The sequence below is a fragment of the Mus pahari genome, chromosome 3, assembly GCF_900095145.1.
Source record: "Mus pahari chromosome 3, PAHARI_EIJ_v1.1, whole genome shotgun sequence".
Classification (NCBI taxonomy): Eukaryota; Metazoa; Chordata; class Mammalia; order Rodentia; family Muridae; genus Mus; species Mus pahari.
In genome coordinates this window covers 46,686,063-46,707,846 of record NC_034592.1, presented here as the reverse complement: position 1 = coordinate 46,707,846, position 21,784 = coordinate 46,686,063, and the positions used below count along the sequence as shown (strand labels likewise).

The 21,784-nt window shown below is 41.9% G+C and overlaps 2 protein-coding genes across 24 annotated transcripts in view; one reads left to right on the top strand and one right to left on the bottom strand.

The window, feature by feature from the left end:
• The window catches only part of March7 (membrane associated ring-CH-type finger 7), a 37,065-nt gene extending 27,302 nt beyond the window's left edge, over nucleotides 1-9,763 (bottom strand). For all 5 annotated transcript variants that reach the window (XR_003843446.1, XR_003843445.1, XM_029536077.1 and 2 more), the window contains exon 1: nucleotides 9,602-9,763. The gene's annotated coding sequence lies outside the window, so the exon portion shown is untranslated. The remainder of the gene's footprint in view (nucleotides 1-9,601) is intronic.
• A 129-nt stretch (nucleotides 9,764-9,892) lies between these two features.
• Baz2b (bromodomain adjacent to zinc finger domain 2B) overlaps nucleotides 9,893-21,784 on the top strand; it is a 306,980-nt gene continuing 295,088 nt past the window's right edge. For all 19 annotated transcript variants that reach the window (XM_029536235.1, XM_029536246.1, XM_021191954.2 and 16 more), the window contains exon 1: nucleotides 9,893-9,983. The gene's annotated coding sequence lies outside the window, so the exon portion shown is untranslated. The remainder of the gene's footprint in view (nucleotides 9,984-21,784) is intronic.

Sequence of the window (21,784 nt, the reverse complement as noted above, 5' to 3'; positions counted from 1 at the left end):
GGTTTGATGGTGTGTGCTTTAAATCCCAGCCCTGAGAAGGTAGAGAAACTCTCCCCGCCCTCACACACATTCATTCATTCATTCATTCATTCATTCTCTCTCTCTCTCTCTCTCTCTCTCTCTCTCTCTCTCTCTCTCTCTCCAGACTTAATATCAAAACCAAAGTCTTTTTTCTGGTCCCGTGTCTCCAAATATTGTCTGGAGATTTACAATTTCCTATTCTTAAATCACTAAAAAAAGTAAGAGGTCAGGGTAGAAGTGATGGCTCAGCAGTCATGAAGGCTTGCCCTTTACAGAGGATCTGGGTTCCATTCCCAGCACCCACATCATAATTCACAACCATCTGCAGGCATATGTGGCACATGCCTACATATATGTAGGCAAATACACACATAAAATAGACCTAAAAATTTTAAAACAGAAACAAAATCAGAAAATTTCTAAATAATAAAACATTTGGAACACTCCCAAAACCTTCCTTGCTAGGGCACCACATGTAGCTAATGTAAGAATGCTATGCCACGCACGTATGAGGCCCTGTAGGACCCTAGCACAGGGAAGAAGGAAGGAAGGGCAGGCAAACAAAAATCAACCAAGCTCACCCCAACTATCTGTCCAAGTCCTTTAGTTATCAAAAGTACCAGACCTGCTTTTTCTTAATAACACGGAAAACATCAAGCATAACTACTCAATGAATTATATTATATAAAATAGTGACCATAAAAAGAACTTATAGATGATAAGAGAAGCAAATTGTGGAGAAAAGGTCATCCTCTAAGGGCTCAAAATAAGATGAGTAAGAATATGCAACAAAGATTCTAATAGTGGTGATTCTAAATGCAAAAAAGCATAAAAACTGAAACCAAACCAAAGAAAACCTTACTCTTCTCATTGCTGTGAGAAAATAAAACAAGCCACTGACAGGCAGCAACTGCAGAGAGGAGGGAGACTGTCCCCTCACAGTTTAAGGGGTACAGCCTACCGTAGTAGCAAAGGCACGGCAGCAGGAGCACAAACAAACATCAGTAACGTTAACCTGGCAAAGCACAGCACTCACGCCAAGTGACTCACTGCCTCCAGCAAGGCCCCACAACCTTTCAACACAGTGGGAACTAACTGTTCTAATACAACAAATATCTAACATCGCGTATCTGTATTGACATCATATATCGTGGCACTAATTCCAGGTCCTAGTTACTAAAGCCCAAAATAAAACAGATCCAGAACAGAAGTGATTTACTGCTTTGTTTACACTATTCTAAGGAAAGGACTGAAACTTCTCGCTTGTTCTGCCATGAGGTTAGCTATGTGGGGTACGTACTCTTCACTGACGTGTGGGGCCAGACGGCTTAGTGAGTAAAGACGCCTAACCTGACAACCTGGGTTTGATCTCTCGAACTCTATGGTAGAGGGACCTGTCTCTCAAGTTACCCTGACCTCCATACATGTCTGCACTCACACATGTATAAAAAGTAAATTAATTTAAAATATCTTTTAAAAAGGCAACTGTGATTATCTGGGAATGCTTCTACTTGAGTGACTGCTAATATTTAGTCATGAGGTATTAAGACACTACTGAATTTTACTATAAGATGGAAGAATTTAAGGAAAAAGGTCAATGATAATAAAAAACATTGCATGAAAAAACATCCTGAAGTAAACAAATCTTTTAGGAGTATGAAGGTAAACAAATCCAGGGGGAGGGACAATATTGAAATGACTGATTTCCTTCTAAGTAGGATAGATGCACCTTCATTTACCTAGAAGTCTAAGTTTATGATCTGTAAACTCCTAATTTAGGATTATCAAGTCAAGATAAGTTTGTCTGAAGACAAGCAACACACCATTTAACTCTGGCTGTCCTAAAACTCATTCTGTAGGCCAGCCTGGCCTCAAACTTAAGGAGATTGTGCTTTGAGAGTGCTGGGATTAAGTACTAATGCCCACCCCACCCCCACCCCAGGATACTTAAGTGCCCACACTTTTTAAACTGCAGCTGTTGGATAGTAAAGGCTAGACACCTAACTCAGAAACTTTCCCACCACCTGTTTTTTTGTCATTTACATGCTTATTTGCTAAGTCCATACAAAACTGTTCACTACAAAGTAAATTTTGCATTGTAAATTTAAAGACATGTATCTGGAGAAAAAATATTCACGATCACTGACATTTGTAAGTTTATCATTGAGTCTTCAGCACTAAGAAGTAAAAGCTTAAGAGTATATTAACAAGTAAATGTGTTACTTTTTCAAGGTAGCTACAAAAATATGAAATGGAGGACAGTTATCTGGTATTCATTCATTAAAAGATACAAATACAACTTGTTTTTTAAAAGCACAATGCTTAATTCTGCCTTTCATAATTAATCATAATGTGAATACAGTCACATAATGTGACTGTATTCATACCTAGTTCTTGTAGAAAGTACCTTAGTAGGATATCTGTTCAAAACAAACCTTCTGAGAGAAGGCAGAGTCCTTTGAGAGATAATTTGATACTGTATGAAACTATTTTTGGTAATGCTGCTACATAAACTGATTGAATTTTGACAATGTAGGTATTATGTGAAAACTTATATAATTTGGTTGCATAAGTTGTAGGTCAAAAGCACAAAAAAATACTAAAAAATAAAATAAAATAAAATGTGGTCCTTGAAAAATGTCTACCCAACAAAGATCTAGAAAGAATTTTTTAAAAATCCATTTACTTAATAGATTTTTTATGGAATGTTTACTATGTGATGAGCATAATAACGTTCAAAAAGGGAATGGTAAGTTGAGCAGTACATTAAGGAGTTGTAGTCTAGTGAAGAACAAACTATGTAAATAAGTGTTAAACTCTGTAAGAGCAAAGGCATAAGAATGACATCAGAACACAGTACACTCAATCTGCATACAGCACTGGTGACTCTAACGCAACTTTCAGCACCCTGAACTGATGGTACTTTGAGGCTCACAGGAAGTTCCAGTCATGGAAAGTCTACGCTCATGTCTCTCAGAAACAATCAAGCACCGACAGGCACTAAGGGACCACATTTTCTGATCCCTACAAACTGTTCTGAATGCAGAAAAGATCACAATGAGCCACAAAGCCATTACAGTCCTAATAAGTGTCTGAGGTTGTCACTTTATTGAACTCTCACCTCCCAAGACAAAAATTCTGGGTCTTTACTCTGTAAGTACTATTTGATCACTAAAGACAAAGCAGTGGCAGTCTACTGCTGGAGGAGTTTTTAAAGCAACACTATCCATTACATTTATACCCTGACAGAAATAGAGCACACAGATACAAACTAGGATAATTAATATCACACCTACTTAGAAGGCTGAAGATGATTACAAAACCCTCCAAATGTGGGCCAACCAGAAGACCGTTCAATCCCCAGAACCCACATGGTGGGAAGAAAGAACGGGCTCCCACAGGTGGTCCTCTATTACGTTCACAAAATAAAGTTTTAAAAAGAAAACTAACCTTAAAATGTTATGGAAACATTGGTTTCCAAAAAAAGATGAAAACAACTTCACAGAAATATTTGAAATGAACTTTTGACGACTTAAGGTAGAAAAAAATCCACAAAGATATTAAAGCTTGCTTAAGAATAAAAGCCAAAAAATGTTACGAAGAGTGCAATTCAATGCACAGAAGAGGAGCCAGGCAGAGTTCTCATAGTAACTGCAGAAAACAGATCTCTGCAGATTATACAAGCACTGTGTACTCTGCTCAGTCATGTGCACTTAGGAGTCTCTCCTTCCAATCTGTTCTAGAACTTTCAGAGATAAAATAACTGGTATCTGTTTAGCATTAACAAATTCACTTATATAATCACTGCACTTTTTGTGCTGCTAAAAAGGTACTTTAAAAGTGAGTTTCATTGCTTTGTGGGTGCCCAACCCCCACTTTACAGGAAGTCAATGCTACAATGTTTAGAAGGTACTCAAGATTTTCAAAAAAGTTCAGTTAACAAACAGAAGTGCTCCGGGGGCCCCAAGCTAGCTAGGCAACCAATCAAGATATGGAAAAAGAAGGACCCAAACATAAGAAATGAAATGGAGCCGGGCGTGGTGGGGCACGCCTTTAATCCTAGCACTCGGGAGGCAGAGGCAGGGGGATTTCTGAGTTCGAGGCCAGCCTGGTCTACAAAGTGGACAGCCAGGGCTAACAGAGAAACTCTGTCTCAAAAAACCAAAACAACAACAACAACAACAAAGAAAGAAATGAACAGAAGGCAGGTTTGATAGATAACTTTTAAGAAAACAAACGACCTAAAAACTAGCGGGAGAGGAACGCGAATTACTCAGTAATGCTAATAAACTAATAAGTCTTAATGATTTATTTCCCTTTTATTCCAGGAAATTGAGAACAAGGAGCAAGAAAGTATGAAGTAAGATGGTTTTAAAGAATGGAGGCAGAGAGGGGCAGATGCTCAGCAGTTAAAGAGAGCTTCCCAGGGGGCTGGAGAGATGGCTCAGCAGTTAAGAGCACTAACTGTTCTCCAGAGGTCCCAAGTTCAATTCCCAGCAACCGCATGGTTGCTCACAACCATCTGTAGTGGGATCTGACACCCTCTTCTGGTACAGTGTACTCATATACATAAAATAAATAAATCTTAAAAAAAAGTCTTTCCCTGTATTCTAATGCACATATTGATACAAACTTAATTCATTTACCACTTTCTTTCCAAGCCAAGACACTGAAGTTTTGTAGGAAATAAACTGACCATTACCTAATTTTTAGCACACCAAATTCAAATATTTTGTAGAAAAATGGAAAAATGTAGGAAGCTTTGAAATCTCTGTGTGGTGTGAGTCTGTATTTAATCTCTAATGCTTAAGTTTTTCACCTACAAAATGGTGAAACTGCTTTCAAAAGTGTATTGTAAGATTAGCTAACACAGCACATATTGAACAAATACTAGTTTTTATGAAACAATACTAACAGAGTTAATAATTTCACATAAATAGCTCAAAAGATATATTGGCTTTTTTTCTTTTTTTCATTTGGTGTATATGAATTCACTGTCACTGTCCTAAGACACACCAGAAGGCATCAGATTCCCTTACAGTGGTTGTGAGCCACCATGTGGTTGCTGGGAATTGAACTCAGGACCTCTGGAAGAGCAGCCAGTGTTCTTAACCACTGAGCCATCTCTCCAGCCCAGCTTTCTTATTATATTTGCCTTTATCATATACTAAAAAAGACTTTAAGAATCACTCAGGGCTATACACAATCCATTCTCTGCAGAGATACTTCTACAAATTTAGTTACCGTAATATCTCCACAGTTGCAGCACTTACTGCTCTTGGCAGAGGACTGAGTTTGGTTCTCAGCACCTACATGGCAGCTCAGTCATACTTACTCCAGGTCCAGGGGATGTGATGCATCCTTTTGACCTCGTTGAACTCCTACACACACATGGTGTATAGAGCCAAACACGTAAAATAAATGAATAAATATTACAAAGGGGTGGGGTTAGGGGTAGGGCTATAGCTCAGTTGGCAGAATACTTATCTAGTGTGCAGAAATACATGAAATGCGTGGCTGAAATCTGCAATCCTAGCTTATATTCTCAGCACCTAGTAGAGGCATGTGTATTAAAAAGTCAAGGTCATTCTCATGTGCCTAAGGCCATCCTGGGCTAGAGATTCTTGTGTTAAAAAATGAGGGGGAAATTGCCCAACATGTAAAACATTTTCTGCTCAAGAAAGAAGACCTGAGTTTGGATCTGCAGCACCCACATAAAAAAGCAAATTATGGTAACGCACATCTGAACTGTGAAACTAAGACAGGAAGATGCCAAGGGCTAACTCACCAATCTATCCCATGACCTGTGAACTCCAGGTTCACTTAGAAACTGTAAAGACTGTCTCAAAAAACAAGGTGGAAGGTGGTAGAGACACTCAAGACACCCAGACATTGACCTCTCTGGCTTCCACACACAGATAGGCTTGAGGACCCACATATGTATGCACACACAACACATACACAAAACATAAATAGCTGTTTATAACCTTGGTGCCTACAAATACCAAAAGATGCTGATCTGTGTGACTTAAATTTCCTATTAAATTCTTATACAAAAAGAAAAATTAACTTCCACACACCAATCAACAATGTGAAACAAATTATCATTATTCAATCAGATGTACCTACTTACCATTTCCTATATTAATTACTTTAAAGCAACTGCAATGATGGCATTTTAAAGAATGTACATTCTTAAAATGACCGAAATCTGTGGCAAACCATAAGCTACAGCTATGACTTTCTCCCGTACCTTAGTCTGAATGTGTCTTTGTAATGCCATGATGATGGTCTAGATAGGACATGGCCAACCTTCCCTTTTCTACCCCTTAAGTGTAAATGTGCACTGTAAATGATACTGCACAATTTGAAAATGTCGCTGGGCGTGGTGGCGCACGCCTTTAATCCCAGCAGAGGCAGGCGGATTTCTGAGTTCTAGGCCAGCCTGGTCTACAAAGTGAGTTCCAGGACAGCCAGAGCTATACAGAGAAACCCTGTCTCGAAAAAACAAAAATGATTTGAAAATGTCCTAAGAGGTCTTATAGCTTCCATTTTCATTCTTCAAATGCTACTCTGAAACATCATACCATAAAAGATCACATGGATTATCAAGATACAAATATCAACCAACACCACTATGAGGCAGGAAAGCTAAATGTGGCCAAATAAGGGAAGAAATTTGAGACACAAACTTCTGGGGTCTTTTAGAAAAATCTCTCTGAATACTTAGCTATAACATACTTTCAGTATTCCTAATATTTAAGGCATTTTAAAACTATTTTTGGAAGATGAAAACTTAGCATCATCGTTGGAAAATATAAATGACCTTGTCTATCAGTTCTACAGCACTTAAAGATAACCTTTTGAAATGAATTTGCTATTTGGGTGACACAATTCAATCTTCATTCAGCAACTGCAAACCAATTTAGAGTTCTTCATGCAAACTCAGAAATACATGATTACTAGCTTTTACAAGCTTAGCCTCTCTACAGCTGCTGGCAAAAAATGGGCACAGGGGAGCAGGTGATTTTAAAACCTGCTGTTCAAACTTATCTAGTCTAACCAGTAGTCAGAGGAAACATACTTGAGAACAGGTAAAACCAGCTTTGGCCACATTAAGTGGAGAAAATTAAAAATCACAAACATCAAATCTCAGCCTACTGTCAAATTATGAAGCAATTTTACCATTTCTACTCAGTTCTTTTGGATTCAATCCCAGCAACTTTACTAATTTTTCTAAAAACAAAACAAAACAAAAATATAGATAAATGGATTTACTCAAACAGAATTCTCCTTTTGTGATCTAAGAACTTTAGTAGGAACTTGTTCGTTTCTAGGTTGTGATCTAATTTGGCCCAATGCTGATCTACAGTCTACCAGCTCATGACTTAATTTGTTGCTTAAAGGTATAGCTTGATACAAGCTTATACACTCTACATAAGTATTCCCAGGTTTTTTACAGACACACAGAAGAATGTGTCAACAAAGATAAATATAGTTTTACTTGGGTATAACAGCTCTTTCTCCACCCCATGGCACAGGGCACCAAACCTGGGAGGCCCTGTCACCTCCTAAAACAGCACATCATCACAGCAGGTCCTAGCCAAGCCTCAGTTTAGCTCAAGCACTCTACAGTTGTCCAAGCCTAAGCCCTCTTTCCAGCCCAGACTGTCTGTACAGTATCTAAGTGAGGAAGGCAGTAAGGTGCTTGTTTACTTGTTCGTCTGATGACTAAACTGTGAGTTGTTGGAAGATGTTGCGTCAAGCTCATTCCTGTAAAGGGAAGCTCTAACCTGGTAACCAAACAATGCTTATACTACTTGATAAATTTTCCACTCTACGATTACTTTCCTAAAATATATTAGAATGTGGATATAACAGATGACAGAGGTGTGTGAGATGGATATGGAATAACATTTGTCTGCATAAATGCTACAGATGACTTACATTCAAGTTGATTATCCAAAACCTTCATCTAGAACACTAAAAAATCTGTGGCGTTATGTGGGAAAACCACCTTCCTTATTCAAGACACCTGACCTGGGTTGAGGTGTCTTGAATATAGCTCAGGGAGCAAATGCTTAGCATGCCCCAAGACCCTACATTGCATAAGACAATCTGACCCATCAGGTAATTGAAAAAAGATAATTGGATAGGGGTGGGGGGAGAGACCCTAAATTCCATTACATACATATATGAAACTGTCAAATAATGAAGAAAAAAATCTATGGGCATGGGAGAAGGGGACAGGGGGAGGGGAGGTGGATGGTATACCAAACATCTAGGGCCAAACTAGAGCTGTGTGCTGGTATTGGATCTGGTGGCACACCCCGGCAATCCCGGAGCTCAAAAGGCTTAGGCAAGTTAGAGGTCAGTCTGGATAACATCATGAGTTCAGTGCCAGCGTGAAACACAAGGTAAGAGCCCTCTAATCAACCCATAAAAACATGAAGCTATGGGGACACAACTCACAAAGTCCAAGTTTCGTTCTGACCAGAATGCTTGATGATAAAACTGGTGGTAAATTCCTTTTGTTTGGAGTCATTAAAATTCTACAGTACAAGTATTATGCCCTGTAGTGTGACTGCTTCACACGCTATCTCCTTAAAAACCACATCCCAGGAGTCGGGGGTGGGGGGGACTCATCTCAACTAGGAGATCTGAAGAGGTAAAATAACTATGGCCATGGCGATGCCCAGAGTTTCTGGTTCCACTGCGACTGCCTCAGCACAACTGCTACTTCACTCACACTCACACACACACACACACACACACACACACACACACACACACACGAGCTCTTCAAAAGGAAATATTGACCCCATTTCGGGTTATCTTGTGAGAATACATAGGATCTACCTTTTTTTGGTGAGTACTATTGTTTAACTTGTCAACCAGGACGGTATCTCGGTACTCACCCCTACGTGCTGGATACAAACGGGGGGGGGGGGAGGGTTGAAGGGACTTAAGATATAAGGACATTGAAGACAATTAAAACAAAAAACTACAGAATGGCGTGTGACCCGAGGCCCGCTCTTTAAACTGTTTTCACACTGGTCGTGACGTCGTGTTTATGACCCACACGGATTTCCATCCCCATATAACCAACACCTACTTTTGTGGGGTGGGGGGGAAGGAAGGAGGGTGTTCATTGTAGTGGTTTCGGTGTGTGTGTGTGTGTGTGTGTGTATGCGTGCGCGCACGCTCTTCGCAACGCAATTTCTCCAAGGTGAGGGTGCATTTTACTACTCACACCTTGCGTGGCTACAGTCGGCCCCTTACACACCCGTCTCTCGCCCGGGGTCAGGAGAGCCAGCCTTCCTGCCTCACACTGCCCGTGTCACGCCACTCCCGGTGCGGGGCCACCGCGAGGCCTACCTCCCTCCACCTACTCCGAGGGGACTGGGAAACCGACCGAAATCCTGGGTGGGCCGACCCCGCACTACGGCCGCCCGGGTCCCCGAGGGACGCGCACCACCCATCCGCTCGCCCGCCCTGTCCCCGGGGTCCCGGGTGGGGGTGGGGGGAGGCTCGCACTCCAGCGCTCCCCTCCCCCCCCCCCGCCGCCGCCGCTCTTTACCCTCTTCCACCGGGCACTCCGCCGCAGGGAGTGTCGCGCTCGCCGCAGCCACACCGCCGCCTCCTTGCTCGCTGGGCTCGGCTCTCGGGCTCCCGGTAGAGAAGTCGGCGACGAAGCACAATGGCGGCCACCCCTCCGGATGCGCCGCAGAAGTGGCCGCCGCCGTTGGCAGCCCCGCCCTTCCTCCTCCCCCGCCCCCTGCGCGCGCTCTCGCCCGCTTCTCGCGAGAGCGGCGGCGGCGGCGGCGGCGGCAGCGGCGGCGCTGGCGGCGCTGCGGGGGAGCCCGGAGCTGCGGGCGGGCTAGACGTGCCCCGCCGCGGGGTGGTGCTCTGACTGCGGCAGCCGTTGAGGGCCGCCTCGGGGGAAGCTGCGAGGCGCCACGGTAAGCGGCCGCCGACGGTCGGCGACGTGCGGGCGTGCGGGCGCCCGGAGCGGCGCGGCGCGGGAGGCCGGGCGGGCCGGTCGCCGCCCGGAGTGCGAGGGGCTCGGCGCCCGCCTGGCTCCCGCGCCCTCCGCGGGCCCCTGCCAGGCCCGCCGCTCCGGGTCCCGCCCGGCTGGTTGCGGGGGTGGATTTTGTTTTCCCTGCGCTGGACAAGAGGCGTAGGGACTGTTTACGGAATGGAGTCCGACGCTGCCTTCCCTCCGCCTCCCCTCGAGCCTCCCTGGCGCGTCCTCCCTGCCCAGCCTTGTAGGATTTGACAGCTCTCCCTCCACCTACTACAGCCTTGCGATTGATTCCAACACCCTGCTGGCAGTTTCCCTGGAGTAAATAAGTTGTAGCGACGGGGTATTTTGACGGTCACTTCTAAATCTTTAAAAAAAAAAAAAAATCGGGCTTTTTTAAGCTCTGAGAGCGCAGCTACAGGTTTTGCAGCAGACATTCACTTATTTAGAAAGAGCGAGGGGAATCTGTGACGTAGTCTGGGGAATACGAGAAGAAACTTTCAAGAACCACGGTGAATGTGGTAAACTAAGATGTAAATGAGGACTAAGAAATGCAAGAGAGTATGGGAAAAGCCACAAATTAATTATGTGGCGTTTCAATGATGGACCCGAAACACAAGTTGTTTAACGGTAAGTTCTTACTGAAACTTGGAAGCACAGGGAGGGCACTTGGGTTTTTAAGTGACCTATTTGATTTAGGGGTGTTTGTTTCAAAGAATAACTTGGATCTACATAATTCCACTAAGTGACTAAGTGATATATATATATATATATATATATATATATATATATATATCTTATTTCATCTGATCAGCGTGGAATAGCAGTAATCAACTCATTTTTCTTCACTCACCACTATAATAAATTTCGTACAGACTTCAGGGTTTTGTTGTTTTGTTTTGTTTTGTTTTTTAATTTTGTTGAAGTTATCACCCAGGAGTCATCCTTTTAGGGCATGTAGTAGACAAAGTGTCAGGTAAAGGATAAAATTAAGTACAGATTACTTTTGAGGAGATTTAATTTGTCCTTCGAAGAGAAATAATTGTTCTATTCTGTTTGGCCATATAACACCCTTAAGAATCAGAATTCATGGGTTCAAATCACAGCATTTTGTCTGATTACCTTTGTCTTCAGCAATTCTTTAATGTTGTTAAGAATTCCTTAACCCAGGCTTCTTCCTGTGGATTAGGGAACCCTAACTTCATGCTCCCCAAACTCCATGGTGGTGTTGAAAGGATTAAATGAGGTGATCTGTCAGTTCTTAGAACATAGCAAGCATTCCATAATTGCCAACAGTTACCTTATGTGTCTAAGGCACCACTTGGCCTTTCTGGAACTTAACACTATGGAGATCCCTTGCACATCTTTCCCAGTTTATTTTCTGTTAAGAGGATCGACTGCACCATTTTCCTGAGCTATAGTAGACAAATGTGGTAGTGGGAACTTCTCTACAGAACCCTGACTCTGACAAGGACAGTGCGGGCGTTGGCAGATTATGGTTTCGTCTCTTCTCAGTACTGAGGATACTATGAGAGGTGAGTGTGGTGCCAGCTTCCTCTGTGTGTGTGTGTGTGTGTGTGTGTGTGTGTACGTGGACCTGTGTGACGGCAGGGGCAGTTTGTGGGAATGGGTTCTCTCCTGCCATGTGATTCCTGGGGCTCAGACTCAGGCCAGCAGGCTTTGCAGCAGGCTCCTTTAGGTGTTGAGCCACCTCACGGGCTCTGGAGTCTAATTCTTAGTTAATGCTAGGTAATAGCTACAAAACACGGGCATGTGCTTCTCCTTTGAGAACAGTTAGGGGTGTGTGGGGGAGACAGAGACAGAGATTGAGATTGGTTTACTCTGCTGTGCATTTTTAAGTAATTTATCATTGTCAATAAATAATGATTGAAATTTTGTTGTGCTAAAGACATTTATGCTTTACTAGGAACTATGGATCTAAGTAGGTAAAATAGTGACTATAGTTTCCAATACAGTAATCGGAGCAAAGGCCCTGATAGCAAGCATCTGAAGTCAGAAGTCCTCTAAACAAGCTAGACACGGTGCCCTTGGTTTGCAGCATTCTTTCACTTAGGCCTTCGACGGTCTGTCCTTACAACTGTGGCTCCTTTCTGAATTCATGGGTCTCTGGTGACCTCTCACCAACGCCATTTCATTAGTTTCCACTTCTTTACTTCCCTCAGACAGTGTCTTAGTGGCCTTTATTCTCTTCATCCCTCTGCCTTATGAACTTGTCTGTCATCTGGCCGTGGTCAACCTGCCCTGATTCTTGCTTGGGCTTAAGCATTGTTGTTATTGTTTAATCTGCTTGATTACTTAAGAGTTCTCTTTCAGATACTACATTTCAAGTTACCTGTTTTATTCTTTTCACCTTTATACCGTATAACCTTAGGAGCTCCTCTATGCATTCTTTACTATTTAGAAGATAGGGTGATGTTAGCTTTTTGCAAATTGATCATTTTCATTTATAGGTTATCTAAATCTTCTGACAAACAGGTCTCTCCACGATGAGACAAGTATTTACAGAACCTTTTTGGGATACCAATTTCTTCTAAGATGAAAATCTTATTAACCTAGGCTAGAGAAGTGAATATGGGGTTATCTACTAACTTGACAATCTACTATTTAAATTTATAGGTAGCGCCTGGCATGGTGGCGCACACCTGTAATCCCAGCACTCGAACTCAGGAGGCGGAGGCAGGCGGATCACAAGTTCAAGGCCAGCCTGGGCTATGAGACTCTGACTCAAATAAACAAAAACTAATAAAAATAAACATATAGGTAGGTCCCATTTTCTAGGTTAAGGGTCCCTGTTTGTAATAAATGTTACATGAAAGTCCTGTGCTGTACATTCTTGATAAAAAGAATTCCTTTTGTGCCAAAAATTGTAACCCTTGTATTTAATGATCTCATAAATTTTTAATTTTCCTCAACAATTTTTGTTGAAAAAGTGCAAAATTTAATAAATGAATATCTAAAAAACATTCCTTTAATTGACTTCTGCTTTTTTTGGCAGCAAAAAATTTGCTCTCCAACAGTAACATTGAAAGTATAAGAACATGTGAAATGAAACTAGCCTGCCATCCTGAGAAACTGCTCTCACTGCACCTTCAGCATAGGTCTCGTTCTTAGAGACTGGAGTCACTCACAGCTGTTCCAGACTCTGTCCTAGCCAAGATGACTTCCAATCCATGGGGCACAGGTTCCTTTTACACTGCTTAAAACCTAGGGTGTGGGGCTGAAGAGATGGCTCAGAGGGTAAGAGCACTTGGAGTTCCCAGCATCCATTGTTTCACAAGTGTCTGTTCCTCCAGCTGCAAAGCATCTGACTCCCTTTCCAAGCCTTCCATGGCACTGCATTCATTTGCACAAGTCTTCATACTGACACACGCATATGCATCTAATTAAAAATTTAAATCTTAAAAAAATAAAATGTGTTTAGTGAAAGCATCCATCTCTTATTAATGATACAACTTGGGTTTGGAGAGCTTGGGCTAAATCTCACCCACCAGCTGTTACTGTAAATACTTTTAATGGAGCAGTCATGCCCATTAGTTTACGTATTGTCTGTGTATTAGTCAAGGTTCTCCAGAGAAGCATGGGCAATCGTATACCACACATTATCTGTCACTTAACAGGAGATTTACTTTAAGTGTTGGTTAATACGATAGTAGTGGGTGGCTGACAAGTTTGAAATTTATAAGGCAGGCTGGCACGGAGATTCAGGAGTCTTTGACAGTCTTGAGGGAGAATTTCCTCTTTCCTGGGAAACCTCAGTCCTTTTGAGGCTGATTGGATGAGGCTCATCTACACCGTCGAGAATATTCACCTTCATGTACAGTTACCAGGCTGTACATGTGATCCACAAACACAAACCTCCTGCACAGCATCTAACAGATGAGGGTTGATTGCAGAACCGGGTACCAAAGTCTTAAATCAACACTGTAACACGTGTGTATGATTATTTTCTTCCTACAGAATCAGAACTGAGTACCTGAGACAATACTCACTGTCCGGTCCTGAATTCATAACTTTTCTTGTTGTGGGGACAAAACACCTGACAGAAGTAACTTGTGGAAAGAAGAGCCTGTGCTAGCTGACTAGTTTTATGTCAGTTTGGCAGAAGCTGGGGTCATTTTAGAAGAGGGAACTTCAATTGATAAAGTGCCCCCTGTCAGATGGGCCTGTGGACAAACCTGTGGTACATTCTCTTGATCAATGATTGACATAGCAAGGCCCAGCTGAGTGTAAGTGGTGCCATCCCTGGGCTGGTGCCCTGGGTAAGAAAAGAGGGGCAAGCAAGTAAGCAATGTTCTTCCGTGACCTACGCATCAGTTTCAGCCTCCAACCATGACGTCTCAGGGATGGACTGTAATGCGGAACCGTAAGTGAAAATTCTTTGCCAAGTTTCTTTGGTCATGGTGTTTTGCCATAGCAATGGAAGCCCTAAGACTCTAATTGGTGAGGAGGCTGGTCACAGTGCATCTGCAGTCAGGAAGCAGAAAGAAAGAGCGGTGCTCTACTCAGTCCCTTTTCATTTAGTCAAGGTCCCCAGCCTATACAATGATGATGGCTCCACTCCAGATGGGTCCTCAACCTCAGGGAAACCTATCAGGAAATGCCTTTTAGGTATGCCCAGAAGACTGGCTGTCTCCTAGGTAACAAGATTAACCATCACAGGTTCTTTACAGAAAATCTGCAAACTTCTAGAGGGAACCACAAAACCAGATTAAATAATCACTGTTCCTATAATATAGTCTAGACAAGCACATACCTAACACACACACACTGGGTTGAATGGAAAGAGTTGGACAAGCAGTAGCATGTGTCTATTGATCTTTGCTGTGTGCTCTTGACTGTAGATGTCACTGACACTTCTGTCCAGCTCCTGTCCCTGGGACTTCCCTGCCAGATGGAATGTAACTTGTAACTGTGAGCCAGAAGAGCCCTTTCTCTATTGAGTTGTGTTTGCTACAGTATTTTGTCATGCTAATAGGAAAATACACTTAAGACATTCATGCCTATTTGTATATAGATATGTTTTAAAGAATATATAGTAATTATGTTTCACATCCTAGCTATTTTAATATAGGCTTGAGGGGTATCTCTCTTCCTTCCTCTCCTGTCTACTGCTCCACCAGCACGCAGTCACACTGAGAAACTACTGTGTGTCCTTCCTCTGTTCTCTGTGCATGACCATGTAGTCATAAAAGAGGCAATAAAGGTAGGATTTTAACAGGATAAAATGTAACCTTGGATCTTACAGAACTGGGGAGTTGTTTACTGGGAGAATATTGCCTAGCATATGAAAGGCCTAAGGTCAGCCGAAGGACCATAAATTAATAAATACATAGTATAATTAGTAGGTCATGTTTAACTATTAAAACTAAATAACATGGAGAAATTTAAATTTTACTTAGACATCTTTAAAATAATCTAGACTATTCTATTGTGTGAGATTGAGAAAATGCTCATCTTGTCCATCAGTATAAAAAATCCTATAGTAGAAATTGCTCTTTTTTTTTTTTGGTTTTTGAGACAAGGTTTCTCTGTATAGCCCTGGCTGTCCTGGAACTCATTCTGTAGACCAGGCTGGCCTCGAACTCAGAAATCCGCCTGCCTCTGCCTCCTGAGTGCTGGGATTAAAGGCTGAAATTGCTCTCTTTTTAAAATTTTCCTATATATACATTTAGTATGATATCAGACTGTTTCTGTTGCTTCAACAATTCAGCATGGTTTAATATATTTATTTTCATTTTATGTGCGTTGGTGTTTTGCCTGCATGTGTGTCTGTGTGAGGGTGTCAGGTCTGCTAGAAGAGAAGTCACAGACTGTTGTATGTTGTATGTTGTAAACTTTGGCTACTTTGTGAGTCCTTCCACCCTCTTAATCCCCAAACACTAGAAGAGAGAAAAAAAAATAGAGGGGAAAGGGGACGCTATCATTAGACTACTTCCTACTGATAAGGGGCATCGTGTTCCTTAGAGCAAATTTGAGCTTCTTTATCAGGATACCTAATTTCTTTTTTTTTTTTTTAAAGATTTATTTATTTATTATATGTAAGTACACTGTAGCCGTCTTCAGACACTCCAGAAGAGGCCGTCAGATTTTGTTACGGGTGGTTATGAGCCACCATGTGGTTGCTGGGATTTGAACTCCGGACCTTCGGAAGAGCAGTCGGGTGCTCTTACCCACTGAGCCATCTCACCAGCCCAGGATACCTAATTTCTTGTTGTTGTTTCTTCTTTGCACACAACAACCACCCACCAACCCACCCCTGAGGGCTCTAGCGTGTACATACCCTCTGAAAGGTCCCCAGAATTCCAGCTGTCACACAACCGCAGAAACGATCTGCAGCTGGCAAAGCCACAGCCCTGCTGTGCACGAGTCAGCTGCTGTGGAGAGCCTGAAGCAGCCCCCTACCCCAGACCTGGGAGTAAAATGAAAACATATTCTTGTAGTAGTTCTGTGCTTTTCAAAGAAACCAGAACTCCACAGTGGTCACTACAGTTGTGAGCTGCCTACAATTGTGGTGCTTAGAAGTGAACCTGGGGCCTCTAGATGAGCTGCCCATGCTTTAACAGTTGAGCCATCTCTGCAGCCCTGAAACTTCTCCTTTACTATTGTTTATAAACTGCACCTCGACTGTTAGCAAAGTACCATAACCTAACTGCAGCAAAAATGTGTGTGTGGAAACTTTAAAAAAAATTTTTTTTGTTTTTTTTCGAGACAGGGTTTGTGTTTCCCTGTGTTTATTTGTGTGTGAATGGGTGCTACTGTGTTACTGTGGGTATACATGAGCTCAGAAGACAACTTGCAAAAGTGGAGTATCTCTTGCAGTGTAGATACTGAGGATTTAACTTTTGGCGTCAGGCTTGGTGGCACAAACCATTCCCTGCCTGGGCACCTTACCAGCCTATGTGTGCTGGCCAATTCAATCATATTAAAAATGGGAGGCTTTGGAAAGTAATTAAATCATAGGAGCAAAGCTCCCATGGCCCTGATGAAACACTTGAAGGCTGAACATAAGTTTGGATAGTCCTGTAGTCCCAGACTGGGGAACTGAGGCAAAATAAAATAAAATAAAAATGAAATTTCCAGTTGGAGATAAGCCTGAATTATATTGTAGGACCCTGTCCTAAAACAACCAAAAAGCATGGGGAGAGGGGCTACAGGAGGCTTGAAGGAATTGATTAATTGTTCTACTATACCACTTAAAGAAGACAAAGAAGACAGCATTCCTCCCTATTGGAGGGCACAGAGCTCTTCTTGGAAACAGGATACCTTGACAAGATACCAGACCTCTACACACCTCCATCTTAAACTTCCCAGCCTCCAATAGATTTCTACTACGTATAAAATTCTTAGTCTATATTATTTTGTAAACACCTCGATCTTAAACTTCCCGGCCTCCAGAGCTGTGAGGAATAAATTTCTACTATGCATATATTGTTTAGTCTACGTTATTTTGTTATAGCAATACAAATCTGGTAAGAGAGGCAGCAGGTTGTAGCTGAATGGCCAACTTTTACTTAAATAATGAATTGCTACTATCTATAAATACTAGAGCTTAAAAACAACAAAATGACTGAACTATTTTTATGCTGCACCTTTTAATAGCAGGTCATTGAAGTATGACTTTTTCCAGTAATTTAAGAGGACGAGAGTAATACTTAAGGAGCTGGGGATATAGGTCTTCTGGTGGAGTGCTTGCCCGGCATACTAGAAGCATGCATGGTCCAGTTAACAGGGCAGTACAGAACCGGGCTCGTGGTGTCCATGCCTGCAACCCTGGCTGTTACACGGGTACTTGGAGGTGGGGGTGGAGAGTCAGAAGTACAGAGTCGGTCTAGACTACATAGTGAGTTCAAGGGACACATGAGCATGATCTTACCATTCGAGGGTGGAAGGAAGGGAGGGCGGAGGGGGGAGGAGAGGGGAGACAACACTTAAAAACTGTTTAAAAGATTTTTAAGTTATGTATGTACATGTGTGCTGTGATGGTATGTGTATGTGAGTGAGTGCAGGTGCAAACAGAGGCCAGAATTCCATTCTAAAGACTTTAAGAATTGCTCAGTTTTTCCAGGTGTACCGCTACCTTCCCCCACCCCACGAGAATTATATTTCTAAAATCTTATACATAAAAGAATACAACTTTTTAGAATAAGTGTGTGAAACTTCCTCCGTATCATTATAAATACCTATATTCTAGAACTACAGTATTAATGTCAAGTCTCAGGGTTTTGAAATTCTTTTTCCTTATGGTGCTATGGTTTGCATCCAGGTTATTATATGTGCTAGGCAAACATTGTACTACTGAGCTATACCCCATGCTCAAAGCTTTCGAAAAGGATGTTTATCTAAAAGAATTATGGCAGGCTATTTAACATTATGCTTGTGCATTACCTAAGATAAATGTGTATATAGTTTTTAAATTACTCTTATTCTGTGTGTGCATGGACGGACGTCAAAGAGCAACTTTGGGGAGTTGGTTCTCTCTGCCCCAGGTGAGTCCTGGGATTAAACTCAGGTTGTCAGGATTGGTGTCACACCTTTACTCACTGAGGAACCTAACTGTCCTGAATTTCTTGTTTTTAACAAAGCCTGCATGGATATGCCTGTGTGGGAAATCCCATGAGCTAATGCCATGGAGTCCAGTAGAGGGCGGTGGATGCCCCGGAACTGGAGTTAGTGGCTGTTGACAGCTGCCTGATGCAAGTGTTTGGAACCTAACTCAGATCCTCTCAGAGAACAATTTGTGCAATTTGTGGGTAACACTGAGGCATCTCTCCACCCCCTTTAAATGATTTTTAAGCTTTTAGTAAATGGACTGTTTTAATGTAGTTGGTAAGACATGGAATTTTAGAACTTCATGTATTGTTTGCTATGTTATTTGCCTCCATAACTGATACATACCTTCTATATGCTTTTTCGTTGACAGGTTGAACATTTCTTAGAATCAATTAAGTGGTTTCCACTTAATGACAGATAATATTAATTGCTTATCCATTTCATACTCAAAAGCACAATTAGAAATCTATCACAGTTTTATTACTTGACATTTTCAATATTTTAGAGGATTTTAATGTCCTTTACATTTGTTCTTTTGCATTGTAATGCCTTGCAAGTAAATGTCTCAGCACATTGGCTTCTCCAGTGCAGTGAGGAACCGTGATCAGCACAGTCATGTGGTTTCACAGTAGGGATAAGTTCTGAGAAGTACATTGTGAGGCAGTTTTATTGTCGTGTTGAGGTTGTAGGCAGTGTAATCTTATGAGACCAGTGTGACATATGGAGCCTGTTGGGAAACATCATTATGTAACACATGACCATAAATAGAGAGAGAAAACCTTTAAAACAGCATATCATGTGCTCGGGATGTAGTTCAGTAAAGTGTTTGTCTAGTGTACAGGAAGCTGTGGGTTTGGTCCCCAGCACCAAGCACATGGCACATGTCTAATGCCAGCACTCAGGCAGTGCGGGCAGGAGGTTCCGATGTTCAGGATCATTCTACATCATAGAACGTTCAAGTTTGAACTGTATGAGGCCCTGTCTCAATATATAGCATAATTGAAAATGATGTAGATAAATAACATTTTAGGAATTCTGAGTTAATAAAATTTATTGAAATTTTGTGTTTTTATGTTTATTTTTTCCTTTTTTAAAAAAATTGAATATTTTCTTTATTTACATTTCAAATGTTTTCCCCTTTCCAGGTCTCCCCTCTGGAATCCCCTATCCCATTCCCCCTCCCCCTGCCTGTCCCCTACCCACTCACCCATTCCAGTCTTCCTGCCTTGGCATTCCCCTACACTGGGGCATCGAACACCCTCAGGCCCAAGGGCCGCTCCTCCCATTGTCCTACAAGGCCATCATCCTCTGCCACGTATGTGGCCAGAGCCATGGGTACCTATATGTGTACTCTTTCGTTGGTGGTCCATTCCCTGGGAGCTCTGGGTGGGGGGGGGTCTGGCCTGTTGATACTGTTCCTACCTCCATAGGGGTGCAAACTCCCTCAGCTCCTTCAGTTCCTTCTTGAACTCCTCCATCTGAGCCCCCCACGCTCAGTTCAATGGTTGGCTACGAGCATCCACCTCTATATTTGTCAGGCTCTGGCAGAGCTTCTCAGGACACAGCCATATCAGGCTTCCATCAGCAAGCACTTCCTGCATCTGCAGTAGTTTCTGGGTTTGATGTCTGTATATGGGATGGATCCCCAGGTGGAGCAGTCTCTGGATGGCCTTTCCTTTAGCCTCTGCTCCACACTTTGTCTCCACATTTCCTCCTGTGAGTATTTTGTTCCCCCTTCTAAGAAGCACTGAAGCATCTACATTTTGGTCTTCCTTCTTCTTAGGCTTCATATGGTCTATGAATTGTATCTTGGGTATTCTGAAATTTTGGGCTAATATGCATTAATCAGTGAGTACATACTGTGTGTGTTCTTTTGTGATTGGGATTGGGTTACCTCACTCAAGATGATATTTTCAAGTTCCATCTATTTGCCTGCGAATTTCATGAAATTACTGTTTTTAATAGCTGAGTAGTATTCCATTGTGTAAATGTACCACATTTTCTGTATCCATTCCTCAGTTGAGGGACATCAGGGTTGTTTACAGCTTCTGGCTATTATAAATATGACTGCTATGAACATAGTGGAACATGTGTCCTTATTACATGTTAGAGCATCTTCTGGGTATATACCCAGGAGTGGTATAGTTGGGTCCTCAGTACTATGTTCCATTTTCTGAGAAACTGCCCAACTGATTTCCAGAGTGGTTGTGCCAGCTTGCAATCCCATGAATTGAATGAATCAAATTGTGGATATGGTACTAAGGTTTGGGCAAGAAGAAGGGTTAGGCCTCAGAGAAGAAGAAAGCAAGAAGAAATACTCAGGGTCACTGTTCATCTCAGAGTTGAAACAAAACATTAGCAGGTATGCACTGAAATTTACTGTATGCTGTATAAAGACTAGACTTTGGAAATTCAAGATCTATTTCTAACCCTATATTTAGTAATAGCTTTGATGTGGTTAAGCCACCTTCAGTATTGACTTGCTGTATAATCCAAAAACATCTGATAGGAAGGGCATGACAGTCTTAGAGAAGCTGTAGTTACATGTGGTCACCCTCTCTGAGGAGACTGCACATGTCTGATTCCAACCTGCATTGTTTGTTCTGTCAGCACACGCTACTTCTGATGTCTGGGATTACCAAAGAGCAGTCCTGGCCAGATCTGGGCACTTGGTGTGTGTTGAAGGCCTCGTCAAACTCATCATTGTGTTGACATTTGTATTTTGGTTGCTCGTGGAAACTTAAGTAGTAATTATCTCATAGCATTGCCTATGTACTAGTATGTATATGATGGTAAGACATTTATTACTAAAATAGCTTCAGTTCAAGATACTATTTCATTATTTAAAAATTTTCAATAGCAATTAAAAAATGTATTAGTTCTTTGGAAAAAGTTTTTTTTTTTAATATGTAGGCTTTGATTCCTAAAAGTCTGTTAAATGGGAAAGAAAACATTGATTCAGAGGGTTACTAAAAGCACTCATGATAATTAATATAAATGCTATAGAAAAGCTGAACATTCTTTTTTTTTTCTTTTTTTAAAGATTTATTTATTTATTTATTATATGTGAGTACACTGTAGCTGTCTTCAGACACTCCAGAAGAGGGCGTCAGATCTTGTTACGGATGGTTATGAGCCACCATGTGGTTGCTGGGATTTGAACTCTGG